Source organism: Aphelocoma coerulescens, chromosome 3 (assembly GCF_041296385.1).
Source record: "Aphelocoma coerulescens isolate FSJ_1873_10779 chromosome 3, UR_Acoe_1.0, whole genome shotgun sequence".
In the NCBI taxonomy this organism is placed as follows: domain Eukaryota; kingdom Metazoa; phylum Chordata; class Aves; order Passeriformes; family Corvidae; genus Aphelocoma; species Aphelocoma coerulescens.
In genome coordinates, this window is record NC_091016.1 from 7,343,762 (window position 1) to 7,361,030 (window position 17,269).

Consider the following 17,269-nt stretch of genomic DNA (forward strand, 5'->3'; position numbering starts at 1 on the left):
GTGTCTCACCAAAAAATATTCTGGAAAGATCAGCACCAGACCCACGGGAGATAAGGGAAAGCTTGAAAGCTCTGCTTCATAGTGGTATTCTTTATAGTACTTCCCTCAATGGCAGGTTTGCAGCAATGTTTAAAAAAAAAAAAAAAGGTAATTAAGACATTACATCAATCAGAGCAGCTAATCAGAACAAAATGCTGATTTCTGTCCCCTGTTCTGTTTCTCTTTGGATGGAGAGTCGTTGCTGATATGTGTGCTGGACTTCTAATCCTTTAATGGGGGCACAGGCTTTTGAAGAGTCCCTCTCAGAGGTGCTATTACCAAATATATGCTTCTAATTTAACTTCTCATGCCGTATTACAGTAGCCTGAAGCAATTTTAGGTGTTGGGTTTGTGAGAAAAGCCCAATGTTGATGTTTATCAGATGACCTTTTAAAGGGTAATGTGGGGGTTATCCATTGGCATGATTAAGACCATATGTAGGTGACTTTTCCCAGGCATTTCTTCCCGCTTTTCAAAATCCCATCTATTTTTACCCAAATTCAGCCAGGTACCTTTCATCTCTGGTATGTTCATGGGCATGACAAAACGAGACTGAAGCAAAGCATTTACTCCTTTGGAGTAATTTCTATTAGAAAAGTCAGGAAAATTTTCATGCATGAATATCTAGTGTCAACACAACGTTATTGCAGATAAACTCCAACTTTCTTTTAATTTTGAACTTTCAGATGTTTACAGCAGCTCTTCCTTTCCCTTCTCCCCTCCATCATCCATTTTTACAAAGACTTCTTGAAGGACTATGGGGAAGTGACTTTTGTCTGTGACATCCAGCCTTTAGTGTTCACAGAACGACCTTGCAGGGATGTCCTGCTATGAAGCTGCTGAGAGACAGGGATTTTGAGGAATTCGTTATCTGTGTTACAGACAGGAAAGAGGACAAATCTCCCTTGATGTTGTGCCTGTGAGAGTATTATTTTTGTCATTTTGGAAGCTCAGTATTTTCCTCATGGCTCATCATCTTGGTAGAGACCAGTTGCAAGTGTCTGAAAATATATTATTAACAAACGGTGTGTTTTGTTCTTTTTTTAAAATTTTTTACAGACTGAAGATCTTTCTGTTACTGGGTCTCAGAAACACCAGCTGGGATCACTGGAAGAGATGCCACGGTGAGATTCACTGCAAAGCACAGGTGGAGATACGAAGGTGAATATGGTGCTTAGATATGAACCAGGGAAGTGGGTGATGAGGCAGGAATTCACAGGAACTATGAACCCTTTTAGGGGAGGAAATAGGGCAAGCACCTTATGAAGACTTCAAGTTTAAAAGCCATACTTAAAAGAACTTTTTCAATGGATCAGGACTTTTGTTCATGTAGTAGTTATAATGACCCAGTATTTTGAGGTAAGGTTACAGCCTGGATTGTCTAAAATAAACGCATCTTGGAGCAGTTCAATATTGAGCAGCTGGTGATAGTTTAAGTTTTTCTGCCTCAGATTTGTAGTTTATTATCAGGAAGTATTAATTACTCCCCTGTCACCAACCATCCAAGTGCTGAGACATGCTTAGAAGATACACATGAGAAAAAAACTCGAGCCCAAAAATTATGTATGTGTTGCCTTCAGAAAGAGATTAGGGGGGAAGTATATGTGTGATATCATAAAAGGTACTAATAAGGAGAAATAACCCTCATTCCTGCTGACTTACTAGAGGCTTTTTCCAAAGTGTCAGATACTTATTAAAGCTTGGCTTATGTGAAGGTGAACTGCAGTCAGACTCAAATTCTTGTACTTAATTATGACGTGGCACAGTGAAAAGTTGGGCCTGTGACATAAGAGTAAGGGAAGCCTGTCACTCAATTCCATTTGGAATGCTCTGAACCAGTGCTGTGTTTACAGCAGAGAGTGGAGCCCCCGTTTCCCCAGGGTGGGATGGTTGTATCTCACAATCAGGTGCCATTTCATGACCCCCTCCCATCAGGTATCAGCCTGGGGTTACTGAGGGCTCAGCAGAAATCAAGGCATGGCACATCAGACCTGCTGTGGCAGCTGATCCTATGAGCCCTGCCTGTGGCAAAGGCCAAAACCCAACTTCTCCCCCTCTCCTCCCTCCACAAGTGAGTGGCATTGCTGGCACATCCTGCAGGCTGAGCACTGCACAGGAGCCGTCACCCCCGCACCACAACGTGCCCTCACGCTGAGCCACAGGAATGCCCTTGGGAGGCAGACCTCTTCACCAGCTCGCCCTGCGAGGGCAGAGCGCTGCCCTGCTGAACTCAGGGGCAGAAATCCTGCTGGCTTGGGACACGCCAGCATTTCACCCAACATTTCACCCAGCTGATCTGCAGCCTCTGAGCCTGCAAGCCTGGGGCAGTTCATGATTTGCCTCTTCCTGAGAGCTGGGAAGCTCTCTGATTTTGGAAGGGTTTGGGAAAGTGCAAAAACCACAGAGGCCAGCAGTCAGGTTCTGCATATTCCATGGTAGTTACAGTAGCTCCTTCTCTGAGAAAACATTGCACAGGTTGGGGCTTTACTGGAGAACACTTACGGATCTGCCTTTTGCCCAAATGTACGAATTATGTTCAAATAGCATGGGAATAGCTTGTCCATAAATTCTGGCAATAACAGCCATGAATATTATCTCACCTGTCTTATTTCTCCCCCTGCTTGTGTTCCCCAGTAGCTTGCAAAAGCTATCACCATCAAATTTAGGGTGGGATTTAACATGGGAATTTGGGATCCTTAACACGAAAGAAGGCTTTGAAAAACTCAGTCTTAGCAAACAGCAGCTAATAATAATGATAAGAATAATAGAGATAAGCCAATTCATATCTCCCCACCCAAAATATTTATATAATGAATCAGTTAATTGTATTTTATCTTCTGATGGGTGGATTGGTAGCCTTTCCTTTATGACAGACCTGGGGGAGCTCTCATCCAGCCTGATGCCAAGAATATATGTTATTTCATATTCTGTTATTTGCTTTGGGTTTAAGGTGGTGAGAGGAAATTCCCCAGCAATCAGCCCTAAGTGGTTTTGCAGTGAGCAGGTCTTTCAGTGCTTGAACATCGCTTAGTAGAAGAGGGGGGAAAGAAAAAAATCCCTTTATCTGCTTTTTGTAATTCAGACATTTGCCATATATCTGGAGAGAAGCATGAAAAAAAAAAGGGGGAGCCCAAACATTTGAGTCTACCCAAATTAATTCTGGTGTCATTTCATCTGCCTAATTGGGCCTAAAAATAGCCTGTGGGAAGGAGGACCGGCAACCTTGAATGTCTGAAGCAATTTGTATCAATTATTTCCCGACGTGGCAAGTGAAAGCCCTTGCCTGAGTGCCTCCATTAGCCAGGTGTCAGAGCTCTCTGTTTTCATTCCAGGCTTTTCTCTGGAACGGGGTGTGTGCACACCAAAAAGCACCAAGGAGGAACTGGAGCCTTGGCGGGTCCAGGAGGGTGCCCAGAGCAGCTCTGCAAGCAAAGTGAGTGCCTTCACTGCTCTGTCATCACCAGTCCCTGAGAGCAATCACCACCCACCAACAGTTCCTGGAGATAAGGCCGAGCCAGCTGGGAGAAGAAAGCCTTTGATATTCCCTGCCTTGCTGAGTAAGTATGCCATAACAATAATACTTTGAACTTCTACAGCACCTTTTCATACCAGGGGCTGAGTGCTCCACAAACATTCATTCCCCAAGCCTTGTACCACCCATTTGAGGAAACCATTTTTTTTTTCATTGTACCACTTTCTCAGGCCAAACCTTCCAAAGAGCTCAGCGCCTGTTTTGCCTGCACTGGAGAAATTATTCCCTTTGTGTTGCCACTTTAGATACCTGTGGCCAATATCAGTAATGTTTACCCAGCTCCTGCCCCAAAATGCTTACAGCTAGACTTCTTCAGGTCTGCAAAAACTGAGTTAAAAAACTTGTAAACTGCTTTGTCTCCTGCTTATGACCCTCTGAGCTCCCTGAGGAGAACTTTTTTGACAAAGCAAAATTTCATCAACCCCCCACCCAGTTTTAGTCAGACCTTTCTGTTGTCTGTAGCCAGATTTTCTTTAGGTGATGTAAAGCCTTACAAGAAAAGTAGGTATATTTGTTTTGTTCACCAGAAGTATTTTCTGGGATGCTCTTCTGTTTGGAAACAGAGCAAGAACATACTTGTCTCAGACAGGGACATACAATAGATAAATAAAAAGAGAGATGCTACATTCCAGATAGGCATTGTATTGTGTTTTGCTACAGCAGGCAATGGGATTAAACTTTGATTTTCATCTCCTGTCTGCATTCTCAGTGAGAAAATACAGTCAAGGCCAATTATGCAGTCGATCTATCTGTATGGAAAGTTGATTTTAAAGTGGTGCCAAATGTCAGTGAAGAATCAGAGTTAAGGTTTTCACAGGAACAATAACAGAGTCTTGTAGGGATGGTGAGCTAAGAGTGCACTCTGCAGCCCAGAGGAAAATATAGGTGTCACTGGTCCCTTCGGGAAGTACACACGTTTTATTTTCTGAGAGGACACCACCTGTAAAGCACTCACAGCATTCAGCTCTGCCCCCGCCCCTTGTCTGGCCAGAGGATCCAAAGGGTAAAGCCCTTACATGGGATGCAGCATTTGAGTCCTGCTCCAAAGTCAAACAACCCTCTGATGCATTCAGCTCTCATTTCCTCTGATGGCACTGGAAATCAGTAAATCCCCTTGGTCTGTTTAATTTTGGGGCAATGTAACTATGTTAACTGGAAATACAGATATCAGCTTGTTCCTCTTCCTGAAGTATGCCAAAGTCTTTGGTCATTCAGATCCCATGAATCCGAGGCAGATAATTCATACACTTGTTGCAGTGACCCTGATCTCTGAAAATTGAAATGTAAACTTCAAAACTATCCAAGCCAAGCTTCTAATCTTTCGAGATTTGCCCATCACAAATCATAAGTGCAAAGTGGAAAAAGAGGGGAAATTCAGAGTGATAGAGCCAAGCTAAAAGCTATCAGATATATCATCTCTTCAAGCAAGGCTGGAATAACGTGGAAATGGGATATAGCCTGATGATCACTTGAACTTCCTTTAACATGTACCCCTGGGAAAAGAGAGAGATTCCAAAGCCTCAATGTGGAAAAAAAAAAAAAAAAAGAGAGACAGGCAGAAGAAGTGGAACTGTTTGAACAGTCTTTGAACTGCTGGAAAGATGTGCCCCCCACACCACTTTCTTAACTTTCCCTGTAATTCAACCGCTGCGTTTCTCACGGCTCACATCTGGCATGGGCCTGTGGAGGTGGCTGGGCACGTAAGAATAACACTGACAGGGGGGTGCAGGAAGGTGCTAATCTTTTGCCATGTGTGTAGGTATGTAATCACTTAGCAGATAATCTCAGATTCTGTAAAGACAGCCATTCATTTTGAAGCAAAGACCAAACTCGCTGCTGCCGGGAAGCTCTGATCAGTTTATGATTTAGCTTTAGCTCTCAAAAAGTCCTCATCATTAAGGTGAAAGACACTGGATTTGTGTAAATCAGAATAGACCCCACTTTCTTGCAACTCAGAGCATCAGTGTCCTCTGACTGAGCTTCTCTGATGCTGCCACCACAGGATGACTGTCCTCCCTCTGGGCAGGCAGGGCATCAATAAGGCAACGGAAGGTGAAATGATGGAAATCAATCTGTCTCTCATTAGTGGGATGAACAGAAGTGTTCCAGGGAGAGGCATGGATGAAGGGGTGAGGAGATGTGTTAAGAACTGGTTAAAAGAGGGATTGAAGAAGGATGTAATACTTTTCTCAGTTAGTTTGGAATGAGCTTTGGAGGACTTTTGGATAATGGTGTCTCAAGTGAGCAGTGTCACGTACACTTCAAGTACAAACACTGCTAGATAAAACGAGCTCAGGGGAGATGTCTTGTGTGAGGCAGGTGCCTTTATGTTTTCAGAGATTTCAGAGCATTTTAAAATAAGCACCACACATTTTCCTGTAATGAGCAGGGGTGTTTGTAGTTGGACTGGAACTGAGCCACTGAACACACACAAATATTCCAGAGGCATAAGATATGTGTGTGTTTATGTTTGCCTGTGCTCAGGCACACACAGTCCCGCACGGATAGGGGGAGAGTCACTTATACCTATTTATTTCCCTTTTTACTACTAGGTAGCATATTCATCACTGTATTTGTAGCCCAAATTACCCACAAGAAGGAAAAGTGATTTGTCTATAAGCAGAAATAGAGGTGAGGAAATTTTTCACTCTGGATGCAGTGAGAAGTGTGGCATTGAAGCAGTTCTGGAACAGTCAGTGTGGACACAAGAAGAGGTCTTTTCCCAGGCCTGAGCACCTTGCATTTCTCACAACACAAATATGGCATTGCTGCCTCTGGGACTTGGGCCAGCTCATTGCAATGCAGCGCTCCAGAGGGAGGCAAGGCAATTTGCCACGACACCTTTTCCATCTTGCTGCCTCGCTCACTGCTGCAGTTACAGATGGCCAACATTTGTGTCTCAAACATTTATCCGGCAAAATAGAGACTTTTGTATAAAAAGTATTTGGTGCACCAAAATATTTCCCTTAAATTTAAATTTTCATCTCGTTTCGATCCTCCGAAAACATTTTGAAATTTCAGATGTTGTTTTTTCTCCTTTTTGTCACCTTCCTTCTGTCTCACACTCTGTTTTCTGAACACAGTAGATGTTTGCCAAGGTTGAAGGATCAGTGGGGGGTCATTATCTCCTTTTTGTTCCCACTTATTTTATTATTTTTCCAGTTACTTACGGCTTTACCTATATTGTTAGTGTAGTGCATTAAAGTTTGGCTAGCACAGTATCTCAGCCTCCTATCACACTTCTCAATGAAACAAGTACAAGATAAAAGATTATATTAGAATCATCTTTTTTTTCCCCTTTACCTGAAGTTTGTAAAACAGATGTAAAAACAGATAAGCATTTCTTAAAATGTTGACACTGAGGTTTTTCATGCAGCCAGCTGCAGATGGAAACTATTACTGGGAAAGAAACAGAAGTGAAAAATTTTACAAATATTTTGGGTGAAAGAATACAATTTGTCTCAATTTGAACTCTGAAATATAAACAACTTCAAAAATAAATGGGTATTTAGAAAACTCCACTTCTTGTCTCTGTGCCTTGTATGTGCAAGTTGAGGGCAGGGTCTAACGATGGGCTTTGGCTGAAAAACAGCACTTCAAGTTCACAAGACACCAAGAAACCTGATCTATTCACACTTGGGTTACATCCCAAAATCCAGCCAAAATGAGGAGCTTTCAAACTCCTGGTGAGTTGGAATTTCTGAGAATATTTTCTTATGAATACAGCAGAACATGTTGCTTCTAAAACAAATCCTGTCTGCTCAGAGCTCCAGATTCCTAGGCCTGCAGCAGTCCTCAAGGAATCAAGATGCACATGTTTTGCTGCTGAGTGTATTTGAGATGTCCCAGTTTATTTTTGATAGGACTTGTTGCCAGGCTCAGTGTCAGCATCTAGAAATCGAGATGAGATCCTTCAGCAGAGTGAATCTGTATTTTACAGCTTAACTTGGCTTTCTCAAAAACAAAATCCTGGAGTGGGTGGACTTTGCTCCTCTCTGCTTCAAGTAGCTAAGGTGTTTGTTTAAAGATTATATTAGAGATATTGACTGATTTCAAGGCTCGCTCTGGATCCTACACGTGTCTCACGCTTTTTGCTTGTGGGTTCAGTGTTTTGTAGTGACACAAACTAGTTCAGGTCCTGCAGAGGTACTGTGTGAAGAGGGATGGGTTCTGTATGTCCTTCCAAGAAGTTTGTAATATTTTTAAAAAAAGCTTGTTACCAGAAAGAGAATGTAGGGGTGACAAATAATTACTCCTACAGAGTATAAAGGAGGTGTTTATTCCCACACAGAGAGGTGGATCAGCTGTTTAACTAGGAAAGGTCAGGTTTTTATGTGTGTCTTCCTATGACACTCATGGGTGAAGCTCTTTGAGAGCAGTTCTAGAGAGCTGCTGTTGCATTTCCGAGCATCTGAAGGATGGCTATAACGTGTACAAGGTGGTTAATGGCCACTGTTGCCAGGATTTTATGATTTGTGGCTGTTACGAGAAGTTGATGATTTTTGGCCATCCATGTGAAGATGGGAAAGGCTGCCAGGGGTCTGGCTCTCCCCATGGTTACACACAGCCCCCCAGGAGCAGCAGGGCTGTGGGTGAGGAGCCCAGGGTGCTCACCCTGGTTATCCCATCGGGAGCGGGAGCGGCGGCAGTGGCTTCGCCGCAGAGCAACGCGGGAGGAAACGCAGAACAATCGGCAGGGAAATCCAACCCAAAATAACAAGCTGGCCTTCACAAAAAGGAAAGGTCACTGCTTGAAAGCCACTATTTGAGAGCTGGGAGGGGTTAAAAAAGAGTGAGTGGAGGCCACTCAATGCCTCTGTGGTTCCAAAGAATTCCTTTTTGTAAGGAAAACAATGCAGGAGAACAATGTGGATACTTGCAGCGCTTTCGAGGCAGTAGAATTTTTTTTCCTTATAGAAAGTAAATTGGAACTGCTTCCACAAACAAGAGGCATTGGCTACAGAAGAAAGCGGGAGCTTTTGCAGAGATTTAAAAATAACCAAAAGTAAGGAGCGCGCTGGCACAGCGCTCTGTTTTCTCAGCATTGCACGGAAAACACGGCGCAGCCCCAACGTTTGGGGAAGGGAAAAGGCTACGAAAGCAGATTGGGAGACATAATGTGGTAAACTTCGGATCCGCCAGATTTTGTTTTTGAAGCCAGTGTTTGATGATAGGTTACCTCATGATGGGAATTGGATTGCAGACTTTGCCAGCTCTTTCCCCAAACATGTAAAATCTTTCAAAACATTTTTCTCCAGCAGACCAGTCTATTCCAACAAATTACATTACCATGTACTGCGTCCCAACTCAGTCTGGTGCTTAAAGCTGCCCATAACTGAGTATTCATGAATTCCAGGTAAACATCATGGTTTGTTGTGCTTGTGCAGTACCTGGAAAATAAATTTACCACACAAATAAAGCACATTCAACCCCCCGAATGCATTAACCTCAGCAGCTTTAACTTTTTAAAGGCATTTACTCAACTTTTTTTTTCAGCTGATAAAGATAAAGCAATGTTGGTGGTGTTACCTGATTCCTGACCTCTCTAATTACACTAGTGCCAGCATATCCTCTGCTGCTGGAGAGGGTTTTTGTACTGGGAAAGCTTGTTTTATTTTATTTTCCTGAATGAAAATAAGCTGCCCAGTATGCCCAAGTACACAGAAGTAAAATGCTGGCTTTAGTAAAGAGAATTTGGTGCTTAAAAGTAGGGGGTTATTTTATTTTATTTTATTTTATTTTATTTTATTTTATTTTATTTTATTTTATTTTATTTTATTTTATTTTATTTTATTGTAAGTGAGACTCCAATGAGTTAATAGTCACAAAAGTGTCAATATTACAGCCAAAAGGTCTTTATCAGACAGATGTTGAGAAAAGAAAATACACTGGTATTTCTGTGCTGGCTATTTGTGTTGATAAACACAAGTTTAATTACTCTCTATTGGTTTCATTTGGCTGACGTGGCTGTATGTTTATTTTCTTCCCCCATAAGAAATATAGCATTGCTGATTAAAGGTTGAATATTTCAATATCAGTGTCTAACTTTCCTGTCCCTTGTAGTCATGCATCAATCTGCATGGCTTCCTTTGACTTTTGTCATCAAACATCTCTGAATTCAGAATGACTAGAAATTACTTTTGGGATAAAAGTTTTGTCATGTGAAGTTTTTCTGGCAAATTGCTCATTTGCACCAGCAAAAAGCTCACAGTAACTGGTCATCTGAACCTACTCCACAAAGCTTTAAGCAGAGCAGGGACGATTGTAACCTGGTTTCTTTAGGATACACCTCAGGGAATGAGGCAAGTAAAGGTTTTCAGAACCACCTCTCTCTGAGGAGAGATTGTTCAACTGCACAATCAGCTTGAATCCTGGCCGAGGGTAGAACAGCCCTTAAATTCAAGATCAGACCCTTTGGTCCCCTCAAGTCAGCACAGAGGACTCCCCAGGGCCCCTCCTTTGGGACTCCATGGGATGGACACACATCAGCAGCTGGGAAACAGCAGAGGAGCTGCACTGTACAGCTGTTAGCAGAAATCTGGGAAGAACTGCCCTGGCAAAATTTGGGATTCAAGTTCAGGCACCAGTGGTGATGTTAACACTGTCAGAAGGGCTCACTCACATCTCTGCCAGGCTGGTGTGGCATCAAAGGCTGCCCCTGCTGATGGCAGGGTGTGTGCAAGCCTCTGCTGAGCAGGCAGCGGTAGCACCCCAGAACACCTTTGTGGATACAAAAATGCTGCTAGCAAGGATTTTCTTGCTATTTTCTAAGTCCCTGAGAGACTTTTCTCTTTCAGAGACAGTAGCTGAGTTCTGTAAGCAATGAAACACCTGCAACCTTGAAAAGCCTTGTTTATGGTACAGTAGAAAAATATTTTGACAATGGATGTTTTAGGATTTTAGCCAATCACCCCCAAGGGGTGGCTGATCCTTTGTCCAATTAGACTATGAAGAAAAAAGTCTATAAAAGAGTTTGTAAAATAATTAAATAAATCAATCTTGCTGCACAATTCCTGCCTGCTGGATCTTCTCTCCTCCTCCCTATGGCTGTGGGACACAGTGATATACCCTAGGGCATTTTAATAACCTTCTCACAGCATGGCTGGAGATGGACCAACCCCAGCCCATGGAAATGGACCTCTCCAGCTGAACAGCTGGGTAAATTGACCACAGTGTGTGCTCAACATAACCAGGTGGCCTTCACATCTCCAGGGCTAATGCTTCTTGCACCTTTAGAGCTACAATATCACTCAGCTTTTTTTTCCTCAGGCTTTTAATCAGCTCTCAAACAGATACCCCCCTTGGAGGCTGCCATGCCCGGTGCAGTGGAGAGCTTGGCAGGTGACCCAGTGGGTGGGAGGAGGGCAGCTGCAAGCAGGCAGCCACCAGGAAAACATGGGAGTTTCAGTGGCTTCTGAAGCCTGGGGAATGGGAAGATGCCCTGAGCTGAGCAAGAGTTAAGCACAGTCATACAGAGGCCTGGCTGTTATGAGTTAAGGTAGCTTTGGTGAGTATCTGTAAAAGTAGGATGTAGAGTATTGTGCAGAAGAAAAAAAACTCTTTATGTAAGACATGACCTGGGGCATCATGCCAGGCTATCACTTCCAGGTTTGGAAGGAATCTGTGTTTTGCATGGCATGATGGAAAGTTTTGAAAAATAAGATTTCCTCTTCAGTGCAGGTCAGGTGGGTGCCACCTGGCAGCTTGTGCACTGCCACCGTGTTAACCTGTTATCCACAGGCACAACACAGGAGCAGCAGCAGGGAGAGGTGGGTTTGTCCCAGGGGATACAGGAGCTGTGTGGGGATATCTCAGCCCGTAGCCCCCAGGCTGCAGCAGGACCCAAGGTCTGTGCACACCAGTGTGCAGGTACTCTCAAAAACATGGGCTCTGAGGGTTGAGACCTCAGGACCTGGTAGTGTCAGCTTGGAGAACAACAGTGATTCCCAACCTTCTCTTTTGTCTACACTTCCAGTGTTCAATCAGTCTAATTACTGCTAGGCCCTTGCCCATCATGTTGTTAAATGCTTCAGGGGCTACAGGGAAAAAAAAGATCAAACTGTGGTCTAAACCACAGGAGGAAGAAGATATCTGTCAGGACAAGCTCTTACCAGAAATGGGATAAAGAATCTTGTTTACTAAATCTTTCGTGTCTGTAGCTAGTTCAAAGACATCTCACAGTCCCCCTCATTAGAAGAGCAAAGGAACAACAGAAAAGCCCTCAGCCTAACCCACTAAAAGCAGTAGCTTTGTGTGCTGTGGTGTGGCAGGCATTCATAGGTTGGATTTTTTTCCTTTTGCATCTACCACTGGTAGAGGTAGATAATCCCACCCCTGCATGGAAATGTGAGCAAAGAGGAAAGGAACTTTCTCGATTGGATTTGGGTTTATTCACAGCACTTGTAAACAGTGTTAACATAAAGATAACGTGCAGGGAGTGTGCCGCGAGTTACCACGAGAGATAAAGAATTTTAGGACGGTGAGAGGCAGTTTCCTCTTCAACATACAGTTTTTTCTGACAGAATTATGTGAGAGCAGAAAAGTTACAATGGCATTGCAGTTCCCTGCACAGAAATACCCAGGGAGGTGGAACACCCAAGAGAGGTGGCATTCACCTGTACCACAGCTGAGAGCATCGGTCAAGTGAAGAGGGCTGGGCAGCTCCTCTGTTTAGCAAACACAGTAACAAAAATAACCAATATCACCCTTTTCCTGCACACTGCCATGTGGCTGGGGACAATAACCTGCATTTTTCCCAGGTCTCCTGAGCCACAGCTGATTGGACACCTCCTGCCCTGGGGCGGCCACTGCTCGCTGATCCCAGTGAAAACTAAATTGTGTGCAGGCATATTGCAGAATTCCCACCTTAGATCCCACTGAGGCACAGCTTTGGCTTTCAGGGATCTCCCCTGCAGCCTGTTCCTTGTGTCTTTTCTGCAGGGTATTCATTATGAATTAGTTCTTTCCACTTTATTTTATTTCCAAAGAATATCAGTTGACTTTTACAGCCTCTTCAGCGCTCCCCAAGCCTCATATCACACCTAAATGTTCATTTTCACTGCCTCAAGGCCTTTTCCAACCTGCATGATTCTGTGAATCTGGCCTGTACTTCAGCTTAAGGGAAAAGCTACACATTGATTGAATTTTGGAGAAAAAGGTTGGAACCTTCAGCTGTAAATTTATCCTGTGTTATGTCTTCAAGGTTAATTCATATAGTAAACTTGCAAATGGCAAAACAATGTTGCTATTTATTAAAAACGGTAGTGCTCTCAAAATGTTGATGAAAAATGATGTTGCAGGGGTGATGATTGTGAAAAATAACTCCCACATCTTCCCCAGGGCCTGGGCAGAGTGAGGTGGGACTTGGCTGTGGAGTCCCCCTGATCCTTCCACGGATATCAGCATCTGCAGCACCTGGGATCTGCGGCACAACTCTTTCCTCCAGAGGCCAAAACTGAGTCTACAATTTCGAGCAGGATAATCATCTTTCCAAGGCAATAACAAGCACTTCCCAAAAGCAGCTGGTTAAGATGGCTCAGGAACAATGACAAGAATGCAGTGAAATTTTGGTCCATCAATCCAGCTTCTGCGCACGGCAGGGAAGAGACACCTTTTGATAAAACATCAGTCAAACACTGTATTTTTTATCTTTGTGTTTGTCCGTGGTCCCACTCTGATCACCCTTCGAATTATTATTTTGCAAAAAGATATATAGGAGAGAAATTATGTTTATTCAGAGAGAGACATAATTTTCGGCTGTTTAAAAATGCACCAGGTATGTTTTAAGCCCTGCAGACACACCAAGAGCTCCAGCGTTTGTACAGTTTTCTGCAGCACCGATTTATTCTATTTTACAGTCGTGCCCTGGGGTACCAGGTAGGCTCAATATCGGGAGTGGGAGAAGCAGACCTGGAAGATGCTTTGGGTACAGCCCAGCCGGGTTTCTGCAGCCTGCAAACGCTGGCCTTGCACTACAAACCGGTCTGCTGTTGCCATCTGCTGGAAAAATCCCCAATGGATATTTCCAAACATGGAGGAGTTCAGCTCCTGTTACAGAGATACTAGGGGCTTTTTGTGCTTTTTAGGACAGGCTTTTCTCCTCTAGGTCTTTGTGATCTGCCAAAGAACAATGTGTGCATCAGGCTGTTACCACTCTCTGCACAGTGGAACACCTTCAACCCAGGCCAGTGTAAGAGCAAAACAATTCTTCCAACAGAAGCCTGCTACTAGAGAGGCAAAAAATTATCCTTCCAAAGGAATTCATCCTTCCTCTCTCTTACAACTCTCCTGCTTCATCACACCATAGAACGGTTTGGGTTGGATGGGACCTTAAAAACGACCTCGTTCCAACCCTCTGTCCTGGGCAGGGACACCTTTCCCTCGACCAGGCTGCTTTGCTGTGCCCCCAGATGTGTTACCCGAGCTGAGCAATCCCCATTCCAAACGTTCACACAGAGACCACACAGATTTACACAAACAGAAGTCCTAAAGATCCTGTTCATCCCAACACATTAAATCTAGAATTTATTTCTACTTCTACACTGTTTGCACTTATTTCAATCTCAAACTATCACAGAGAAATATTTCTGCAGCCTGCTCCTGTGGGATTTTCAGAGGCATTGGATATCATTCCCTTTCCCCTCAGATATCTTGTCCTCGCAGCAGGAGTCTTCAAAAATCCTTTCCTTCTCTTAAAGATTCTGTGGCTCATCATTCTGTGAGAGCACATAGTATCGTGGGACAGGCGAAATCCCTTCTTGCTTGCACGCAGCCTTAAGCAGGACAGGCTGCTGGTTGCCACGGCCATCCTTAACTCCGTGTCATCAGGCCCAGTCTAATCTGCGAGGTGTAATTGCCGTGGCATTAAATCCGTCGCTGGTGGCTGATCACCTCCAGCTCGAAGGATTACTCGGCCCGGAGCTGGTGCTAACAAAGGCGGGACGCGTTCAGGAAACGTCGCTGCTGCTGCTGCTGACAGGGCTTTAAAGTGTCTGTCAAAGGAGGAGTCGATGGGGTGTGAATCCTCCCCCAGCAGAGCTGAGAGTAACAGGACCCGTGACTGCTGTCTCCGAGCTACACCTCCGCTGCCTGAAAGCTGTCCTGCAGTGTGCCTTTGAACTCCAGAGCAGGGATGTTTAGGGCATAAACCCTGGCCAGGGGTGACAGGGGCTGTTTCAGGCAGCACAGGGAGTTGGTGCCCCTTCACCTGGTGGAGAAGGTGTGAAAGCGAGTTAGCCCAGACCCAAGACAGCATTGACTGCGTTCATTGGCCTCCAGCTGGCTCAGCGTGGGGACAGAGACAACTTGCACCTTTGCAAGCCTCCTTTTTATTTAAAGAACCTCTATTAACCTTCCCTAGCAGAATTAAGCATCTTCAGTTTCAAAACTAACACATGCAGACCCCAAGCATCTACTGCAGCTTGGGGGACTTCTAGAATGGGAGAGCACAGAATCTGCCTCCTCTCTGTGCCATCCAAACTCCTGCCTGATGCAGAAATTGTAATGATATTATTAAGGCATGTCCTCAATGTGTCTCTTATTATCTTGCCATTCGTGAAGCCCGAGGTTGGCTTGTCCTAGTTGGACTCCTGATGTAGAGGAGATGAATTGCCAACTCACATGGAAGTTTGTACCCACTCTGGAGTGACTTGTCCTATAAAATTTCTGTCATAGATTTCTGTGGCTCTGCTCCATAAGGAATGACATGGCCTCGGTGATGGCAATTTTTATTCCTGCAATAGTGTAAAAGTGCTATTTTAATACTATTTATTGTTTAAAAAGAAAATATTTTACAACTTTAAGTGATAGCTAAAATCAAACCTGAAAGCTAGAAAGGGCAAATACAGATAATACTTCTCCCTCTTTGTAGAATTAGTTTTCATTCAAAAATAATCCTGATGGGGATGTGCAATACATAAAAATGTATTTAGTGACCTTTACAGATTAATTATCCAGGTGGTTTTGAGCCTCCTCTTGAGCTTGTGTAAACTGTTTGTGTCCACCCCATCCTCCAGCAACGCTTTCCATAGGCCTCCAAGCCATTTCAGGAATAACTGCCTCCTTTAGTTGCTTTGAGCCCTGATCCCCTGACTTGCTACCCCATGTTCTTACATCAGCAGTGGCAGAACCTCTTTCCTCTTCCCTCCTTTCTCAGATGGTTACTTCTGGGTGGTACAACCACACATTTTGTCTTCTCATCAGTGGTGAAACCAGCCTCTTACAGGGTCTGTGGAAAATTGAGCCAAGTGGTATTGAGCAGAGCAAATAATTCTTTCAACTGCATTTTATCATTTGTCTATGAAATTTGCCAGTCCCCTCCTTTGGCTACATTCCCTGTGACCTTGTCCATGTCCTGTGCAGCCAACAGAGACCTTTGCAATGAAAAATTCCTCCTTCAGGTGTTTGCATCTCTGCAAAGCAAATATTAAGGAAAATAATGCACCTCTGTCTCACAGACAACCTCTCATCCTTTACAGCATCAGAGGCACAAACCTGTTTGTGTGCCCAGCTCTATCAAGTTCATAGAGTCATGGAATAGTTTAGGTTGGAGGGTGTCTAAAGATCACCTCATTCCAACCCTGCTGCTGTGGGCAGGGACATCTTTCACTAAACCACATTGCTCAGAACTCCATCCAGCCTGGCCTTGAACACTTCCAGGGATGTGGCAGCCACAGCTTCCCTGGGCACCCTGTGCCAGACAGGTGCCAGAGGAGGAAGAAAACCCTTCCTCTCCAGAGCAGAGGCTGCCATAGCCTTGTGTAACCTTGTGTCACTGAGTGTGTGAGCAGGAAGGCCCTTTCCGTGGAAGGATAACAGCACGAAAAGATCTTTTTCAGGAAAACCAGAACAATGGAAAACCAAAGGAGCCTCCAGTTCTTCCAGAAGATTTGGGAACAAATTGAAGGAGGAGCAAAGCTGGCCTGGTGCCACAGCTCTGCATGCAGTGGGGATGGAGAAGCTGCAATAATGTGTCTTCTTGGCTGACTCTTTAAAAATAAGGCACTTTTCTGTTGTTCCTTGTCAAGCATTACATAAAAGTTCACCCTAGAAGTCCAAAGGCAGCTGTTTTCTTAGCACAAGGAAGTCAGGAAGAGGCAAAACAGGCAAAAACATCAGATAAGTCTGGATGAAAAACTTGGCTAACCTATATTTCCCCCCTCCTAAACAGCCAATTTTGAAGCACTCTGCAGAGATCTGCCTGGGAGGAAAAGCAGAGCCAACCACTGAAAACTGATATCCAAGCTCTGCTGAGGACCACTGCTCTCCCTGCCTCGGTGTGGGAACCCCTGAGCTTCCATTCCCTGTGCTGGGAGTATTTCTCCTCTCATCCAGGCAGCCCAGAGACCTCCTAGGTAACAAGCAGATAAGTTTCAAGAAACGAGATCTCCCAAGTAACAAGTGATATGACAAAAGGAAATGGCCTCAAATTGCACCAGGGAAGGCTTAGACTGGATTTTAGGAAAAATTTCTTCACTGGAAGTGTGGTCAGGCATTGGAACAGGCTGCCCAGGGAAGTGCTGAGTCCTTATCCCTGGAGATATTTAAAGGACATGTAGGTATGGTGTTTAGGGACTTGGTTTGGTGGGGCGCTTGGCAGTGCTGGGGGAACAGCTGGGCTCGATGACCTTAGAGGGCTTTTCCAACCTAAAGGATCCTATGGTTCTAGCGAGCCTTTCCCCCTCCAGCTCTAACACAGCA

At 44.3% G+C, this 17,269-nt stretch overlaps 1 long non-coding RNA gene across 1 annotated transcript; it reads left to right on the forward strand.

Moving 5' to 3' along the window:
• Positions 1-1,107: 1,107 nt before the first annotated feature.
• Positions 1,108-13,158, forward strand: LOC138107122 (uncharacterized). Its single transcript, XR_011149240.1, has 3 exons — positions 1,108-1,200; positions 3,372-3,596; positions 12,911-13,158. It is a non-coding gene; the product is annotated as an uncharacterized lncRNA (long non-coding RNA).
• The last annotated feature ends 4,111 nt before the right edge of the window (positions 13,159-17,269 follow it).